The sequence below is a fragment of the Schistocerca gregaria genome, unplaced genomic scaffold, assembly GCF_023897955.1.
Source record: "Schistocerca gregaria isolate iqSchGreg1 unplaced genomic scaffold, iqSchGreg1.2 ptg001327l, whole genome shotgun sequence".
NCBI classification, from domain to species: Eukaryota; Metazoa; Arthropoda; class Insecta; order Orthoptera; family Acrididae; genus Schistocerca; species Schistocerca gregaria.
Window position 1 is genome coordinate 52,501 of NW_026062636.1, and position 7,500 is coordinate 60,000.

Sequence of the window (7,500 nt, forward strand, 5' to 3'; positions counted from 1 at the left end):
CCGACTTCCATGGCCACCGTCCTGCTGTCTTAAGCAACCAACGCCTTTCATGGTTTCCCATGAGCGTCGATTCGGGCGCCTTAACTCGGCGTTTGGTTCATCCCACAGCGCCAGTTCTGCTTACCAAAAGTGGCCCACTTGGCACTCCGATCCGAGTCGTTTGCTCGCGGCTTCAGCATATCAAGCAAGCCGGAGATCTCACCCATTTAAAGTTTGAGAATAGGTTGAGGTCGTTTCGGCCCCAAGGCCTCTAATCATTCGCTTTACCGGATGAGACTCGTACGAGCACCAGCTATCCTGAGGGAAACTTCGGAGGGAACCAGCTACTAGATGGTTCGATTAGTCTTTCGCCCCTATACCCAGCTCCGACGATCGATTTGCACGTCAGAATCGCTACGGACCTCCATCAGGGTTTCCCCTGACTTCGTCCTGGCCAGGCATAGTTCACCATCTTTCGGGTCCCAACGTGTACGCTCTAGGTGCGCCTCACCTCGCAATGAGGACGAGACGCCCCGGGAGTGCGGAGGCCGCCGCCCCGTGAAGGGCGGGGAAGCCCCATCCTCCCTCGGCCCGCGCAAGGCGAGACCTTCACTTTCATTACGCCTTTAGGTTTCGTACAGCCCAATGACTCGCGCACATGTTAGACTCCTTGGTCCGTGTTTCAAGACGGGTCGTGAAATTGTCCAAAGCTGAAGCGCCGCTGACGGGAGCGATTATTCCGCCCGAGAGCATCCCGAGCCAACAGCGGCGCGGGTCCGGGGCCGGGCCAGGTAGGTCCGTCATCCGGGAAGAACCGCGCGCGCTTGCCGGGAGCCCGAGCGCCCAAAGGGGCGAATCGACTCCTCCAGATATACCGCCGAGCAGCCAGCCAGGACACCGGGGCTCTGCCCAACAGACGCGAACCGAGGCCCGCGGAAGGACAGGCTGCGCACCCGGGCCGTAGGCCGGCACCCAGCGGGTCGCGACGTCCTACTAGGGGAGAAGTGCGGCCCACCGCACACCGGAACGGCCCCACCCCGCGGCGAGTGGAAAGGCAACCGGACACGACCCCGCCGCGGATTGCTCCGCGCGGGCGGCCGGCCCCATCTGCCGAGGGCGGGCCGGATGGGCGTGAATCTCACCCGTTCGACCTTTCGGACTTCTCACGTTTACCCCAGAACGGTTTCACGTACTTTTGAACTCTCTCTTCAAAGTTCTTTTCAACTTTCCCTCACGGTACTTGTTCGCTATCGGTCTCGTGGTCATATTTAGTCTCAGATGGAGTTTACCACCCACTTGGAGCTGCACTCTCAAGCAACCCGACTCGAAGGAGAGGTCCCGCCGACGCTCGCACCGGCCGCTACGGGCCTGGCACCCTCTACGGGCCGTGGCCTCATTCAAGTTGGACTTGGGCTCGGCGCGAGGCGTCGGGGTAGTGGACCCTCCCAAACACCACATGCCACGACAGGCGGCAGCCTGCGGGGTTCGGTGCTGGACTCTTCCCTGTTCGCTCGCCGCTACTGGGGGAATCCTTGTTAGTTTCTTTTCCTCCGCTTAGTAATATGCTTAAATTCAGCGGGTAGTCTCGCCTGCTCTGAGGTCGTTGTACGAGGTGTCGCACGCCACACCGCCAGCCGGCTGTGCACGCTACCGAGAAAGTACCGGTATGCGAACCGCCAGGCGACGGGCGCGCATCGCACGTTTAAGGAGACGCGGCCGGCCACACAGGCGACCACGACACTCCCACGTCTCCGAAGCGGGACAAACGCCGCGCGCTTCAGTATACGTAGCCGACCCTCAGCCAGACGTGGCCCGGGAACGGAATCCATGGACCGCAATGTGCGTTCGAAACGTCGATGTTCATGTGTCCTGCAGTTCACATGTCGACGCGCAATTTGCTGCGTTCTTCATCGACCCACGAGCCGAGTGATCCACCGTCCTGGGTGATCTTTTCCTTTTCAGTCTCCCACTGTCTCTTTCAAGACAGTAGCATTTGCGGGACTGAGGCGTCTGACGGCCCCTGTTCCACTATTTTTTTTTGTGTCCAACGGCCTCACAGCCGATGGGCGTCGTACGGCTCCACACCGGAGCGGACAGGCACTCGGGCGAACGTCATTCAAAACCGGCGCCAGGCGCCAGGTACCGCAGGCCAGCCGCTCCAGAGCTTCAGCGCTCGTACCACACAACAACAACACTTCCGCTAGTTTTGAGAGGCACGCGTGGTTCCGCACGCGGCGCACGGCCACTGCCGTACAGGTAGCGTGTTGCGCGACACGACACGACACGCACATCGAAAGACATGCAGTCTAGTCGGTAATGATCCTTCCGCAGGTTCACCTACGGAAACCTTGTTACGACTTTTACTTCCTCTAAATGATCAAGTTTGGTCATCTTTCCGGTAGCATCGGCAACGACAGAGTCGATGCCGCGTACCAGTCCGAAGACCTCACTAAATCATTCAATCGGTAGTAGCGACGGGCGGTGTGTACAAAGGGCAGGGACGTAATCAACGCGAGCTTATGACTCGCGCTTACTGGGAATTCCTCGTTCATGGGGAACAATTGCAAGCCCCAATCCCTAGCACGAAGGAGGTTCAGCGGGTTACCCCGACCTTTCGGCCTAGGAAGACACGCTGATTCCTTCAGTGTAGCGCGCGTGCGGCCCAGAACATCTAAGGGCATCACAGACCTGTTATTGCTCAATCTCGTGCGGCTAGAAGCCGCCTGTCCCTCTAAGAAGAAAAGTAATCGCTGACAGCACGAAGGATGTCACGCGACTAGTTAGCAGGCTAGAGTCTCGTTCGTTATCGGAATTAACCAGACAAATCGCTCCACCAACTAAGAACGGCCATGCACCACCACCCACCGAATCAAGAAAGAGCTATCAATCTGTCAATCCTTCCGGTGTCCGGGCCTGGTGAGGTTTCCCGTGTTGAGTCAAATTAAGCCGCAGGCTCCACTCCTGGTGGTGCCCTTCCGTCAATTCCTTTAAGTTTCAGCTTTGCAACCATACTTCCCCCGGAACCCAAAAGCTTTGGTTTCCCGGAGGCTGCCCGCCGAGTCATCGGAGGAACTGCGGCGGATCGCTGGCTGGCATCGTTTATGGTTAGAACTAGGGCGGTATCTGATCGCCTTCGAACCTCTAACTTTCGTTCTTGATTAATGAAAACATACTTGGCAAATGCTTTCGCTTCTGTTCGTCTTGCGACGATCCAAGAATTTCACCTCTAACGTCGCAATACGAATGCCCCCGCCTGTCCCTATTAATCATTACCTCGGGTTCCGAAAACCAACAAAATAGAACCGAGGTCCTATTCCATTATTCCATGCACACAGTATTCAGGCGGGCTTGCCTGCTTTAAGCACTCTAATTTGTTCAAAGTAAACGTGCCGGCCCACCGAGACACTCAACAAAGAGCACCCTGGTAGGATTTAAACGGGGTCCGCCTCGGGACGCGAAAGCACCCCTTCGGCTCGCCCCACCGGCAGGACGTCCCACGATACATGCCAGTTAAACACCGACGGGCGGTGAACCAACAGCGTGGGACACAAATCCAACTACGAGCTTTTTAACCGCAACAACTTTAATATACGCTATTGGAGCTGGAATTACCGCGGCTGCTGGCACCAGACTTGCCCTCCAATAGATACTCGTTAAAGGATTTAAAGTGTACTCATTCCGATTACGGGGCCTCGGATGAGTCCCGTATCGTTATTTTTCGTCACTACCTCCCCGTGCCGGGAGTGGGTAATTTGCGCGCCTGCTGCCTTCCTTGGATGTGGTAGCCGTTTCTCAGGCTCCCTCTCCGGAATCGAACCCTGATTCCCCGTTACCCGTTACAACCATGGTAGGCGCAGAACCTACCATCGACAGTTGATAAGGCAGACATTTGAAAGATGCGTCGCCGGTACGAGGACCGTGCGATCAGCCCAAAGTTATTCAGAGTCACCAAGGCAAACGGACCAGACAAGCCAATCCGATTGGTTTTGATCTAATAAAAGCGTCCCTTCCATCTCTGGTCGGGACTCTGTTTGCATGTATTAGCTCTAGAATTACCACAGTTATCCAAGTAACGTGGGTACGATCTAAGGAACCATAACTGATTTAATGAGCCATTCGCGGTTTCACCTTAATGCGGCTTGTACTGAGACATGCATGGCTTAATCTTTGAGACAAGCATATGACTACTGGCAGGATCAACCAGGGAGCTGCGTCAACTAGAGCTGAGCAGCCGGCCGCCCGGGAGTGTGTCCCGGGGGCCCGCGCGAACACGCAAGCGTCCGCTCAATTATTCTGCAAACAGGAGGAGGCCGAGCTCCCCTGCACGATACACCTCGAAACCCTCTCAGGTCCCGGCGGCGCGCAGCGCCGTCCTAGGTACTTGGTCGGTTTCGAGAGAGGCGCAATCGCCCGGAGTTAGGCGAGTAGACGGTTTTAGTGCGAACACCCTTGCTCCCAACTGAGCTTGCCGCTGCCGACAGAGGCCCGGGAGCGTGCTGTCGTGGCATTGCCGGCGGGAGACAACACGCGCCACCTATGGTGACCGGCAGCTCCAACGCCAGCGCCACACAAGGGCAAAGCCCCACTTGGGTGCAGAAGCGAACTCTCCCAGCACAGCGCACGCGCCAACACGTCCGCACAACTGCGATACAAACCACCTGCGAGAACCGCTGGGGCGACCGAGCAGCAGACGGCGTCGCGGCGCCGAGTGCCAGGCGGCGGCGCATCCTCAACGCACACAGTCCTCAATCAGACCAGCACACTGCAGATGTCCACCGCGCTTCGCACCGGGCTCGGCTGAACCAACTTTGGCCGCCAGGCGCCGCGTGCAGGGTGCGCCGCAGCGTAGCTGCGCCGCCTGCCGAGCCCGTCGGCTGGCGCTCCTGCCACTCGGCGCCCCCCACCAGCCGCCTGTTGCGCGTGCGCCCACGCAGCGCGCGGCCAACACGCCGGGCGGCCCCCCTTCACCGGCCGGGAACAGTCCCACCAAGCCACCGCCGCGTATCGCTTCATACCCACATGGGCCTAGTCACGTGTGTGGATGTGGCGGGTACCGCTGAAACAACCGGTTAATAGCTGTACCGATCGTCGCCATCACAGATTCACCTCCAGCGTGAACAACCGCTCAACAACGGATTTCCAGTTCATTTGCGTATCTTGGGCAGTAAACGTAGATGTCCACCTACATTTGCGAATTCAACAATTCTTGCATGCCAGGATGTCATGTGTCACGACACGCTACATCAGACCACATACACACTGCGACATGTGCAGAAGAGAACACGTGGAAGGTGGCCCGCGCACGTATGCGATGTCCCTTCCGCGATCCACTGTCAACCGGCATCTGCGGCATGTCCCAGATATGGAACGCGGTCCACCAGGGTAGCACTTTGTGTGAGGCAATACGACAAAGTCGGAATACACGCGTCACTACATCACACGGCTCACGCTGACCTGACCTGACTCACCGCACCACCACCCCCAGCGACCCAGGGTGACATACAATGCGTTCGTACGTTCCTCCCACACGCCTCTACGGCGTACCACAGTGCAACCTAGCTGTTATTGGGAGACGAGACAAGTAGCATCGAGCACAACATATGGAAATTGAGATTCGACACCGTTGGGCACAGCCAGCGTACGGTCACACGTATCACACTACTTCACTCTGTACGTAACTACCGATGATCGGTACAGCGTGTGGGTTACGCGTACGACATCAGCGGACAATGGACACAGACCATACCACGACGTACACTGAGGGCGTCGACATCTGAACGCAACTGAACAGCTGCGAGGCTCATTTAACACTCAAACGCCAGACCGACCAGCTTGAGAGGACGGAGACACAAAGAGAGGGGCAGAGGGGGGGGGGGGCGATATAGTCCTATTGCAGTACAATTGACAGTGGATAGCGGGAATATGTGGAAAGTAAGCAACACTCGCAAGACATCTACATGAGGATAACAACGACACCAGAGATTCCGAGCAGTGAACTATGTTAGGCAAAGGGACAACGTGGGTTAGGTTAAGGGACAACGTGGGTTAGGTTAAGGGACAACGTGGGTTAGGTTAAGGGACAACGTGGGTTAGGTTAAGGGACAACGTGGGTTAGGTTAAGGGACAACGTGGGTTAGGTTAAGGGACAACGTGGGTTAGGTTAAGGGACAACGTGGGTTAGGTTAAGGGACAACGTGGGTTAGGTTAAGGGACAACGTGGGTTAGGTTAAGGGACAACGTGGGTTAGGTTAAGGGACAACGTGGGTTAGGTTAAGGGACAACGTGGGTTAGGTTAAGGGACAACGTGGGTTAGGTTAAGGGACAACGTGGGTTAGGTTAAGGGACAACGTGGGTTAGGTTAAGGGACAAATTGAGTTAGGTTAAGGGACAAATTGAGTTAGGTTAAGGGACAAATTGAGTTAGGTTAAGGGACAAATTGAGTTAGGTTAAGGGACAAATTGAGTTAGGTTAAGGGACAAATTGAGTTAGGTTAAGGGACAACGTGGGTTAGGTTAAGGGACAAATTGAGTTAGGTTAAGGGACAAATTGAGTTAGGTTAAGGGACAAATTGAGTTAGGTTAAGGGACAAATTGAGTTAGGTTAAGGGACAAATTGAGTTAGGTTAAGGGACAAATTGAGTTAGGTTAAGGGACAAATTGAGTTAGGTTAAGGGACAAATTGAGTTAGGTTAAGGGACAAATTGAGTTAGGTTAAGGGACAAATTGAGTTAGGTTAAGGGACAAATTGAGTTAGGTTAAGGGACAAATTGAGTTAGGTTAAGGGACAAATTGAGTTAGGTTAAGGGACAAATTGAGTTAGGTTAAGGGATAATCTGGTACAACCACAGTTAGGTTAAGCGATAATCTGGTACAGCCACAGTTAGGTTAAGCGATAATCTGGTACAGCCACAGTTAGGTTAAGCGATAATCTGGTACAGCCACAGTTAGGTTAAGCGATAATCTGGTACAGCCACAGTTAGGTTAAGCGATAATCTGGTACAGCCACAGTTAGGTTAAGCGATAATCTGGTACAGCCACAGTTAGGTTAAGCGATAATCTGGTACAGCCACAGTTAGGTTAAGCGATAATCTGGTAAAACCACAGTTAGGTTAAGCGATAATCTGGTAAAACCACAGTTAGGTTAAGCGATAAAGTTGGTTAAATTTGGTATTGTGTGGGAAGGGGGCAGAGAGGGGGGGGGGTGGATAGTGGTGGCAGTACGCGGATGCCTGAGTCACCGTCAGATACGTCACGTCGGTTCGATGCTTGTAGCAAGAGGCTGGCGGGTCTGTGTCTCTCACTTCTGCAATTTTTCATGTGGTATAACACGAGGGCGGGTGGTGATATTTGGTGCCCCTCTGTGTAGGATGTGTGTTGGTGGTGTTGGTTTATCTGAGCAATGGTAGTTGTCGGAGGAGTGTGGTATTGTGCTTTTATAGGTGGACCTACTGGTCTGGTTATCATAGTGTCGACGGTGCAATGTGGCAGAGAGGGTGCACTCGACATTGTCGCATTCCAGATG

General features: G+C 54.8%; 3 non-coding genes across 3 annotated transcripts in view; all 3 read right to left on the reverse strand.

Moving 5' to 3' along the window:
- The window catches only part of LOC126330672 (large subunit ribosomal RNA), a 4,213-nt gene extending 2,631 nt beyond the window's left edge, over positions 1 to 1,582 (reverse strand). Inside the window, exon 1 of the ribosomal RNA XR_007563098.1 lies at positions 1 to 1,582. This exon is cut by the window's left edge and continues 2,631 nt beyond it. This is a non-coding gene — a ribosomal RNA (large subunit ribosomal RNA).
- Positions 1,583 to 1,770: 188 nt separating this feature from the next.
- Positions 1,771 to 1,925, reverse strand: LOC126330678 (5.8S ribosomal RNA). The gene has a single exon (XR_007563103.1). It is a non-coding gene; the product is annotated as a 5.8S ribosomal RNA (ribosomal RNA).
- Positions 1,926 to 2,293: 368 nt separating this feature from the next.
- On the reverse strand, positions 2,294 to 4,186 carry LOC126330664 (small subunit ribosomal RNA). The gene has a single exon (XR_007563091.1). It is a non-coding gene; the product is annotated as a small subunit ribosomal RNA (ribosomal RNA).
- Between the last annotated feature and the right edge of the window lie 3,314 nt (positions 4,187 to 7,500).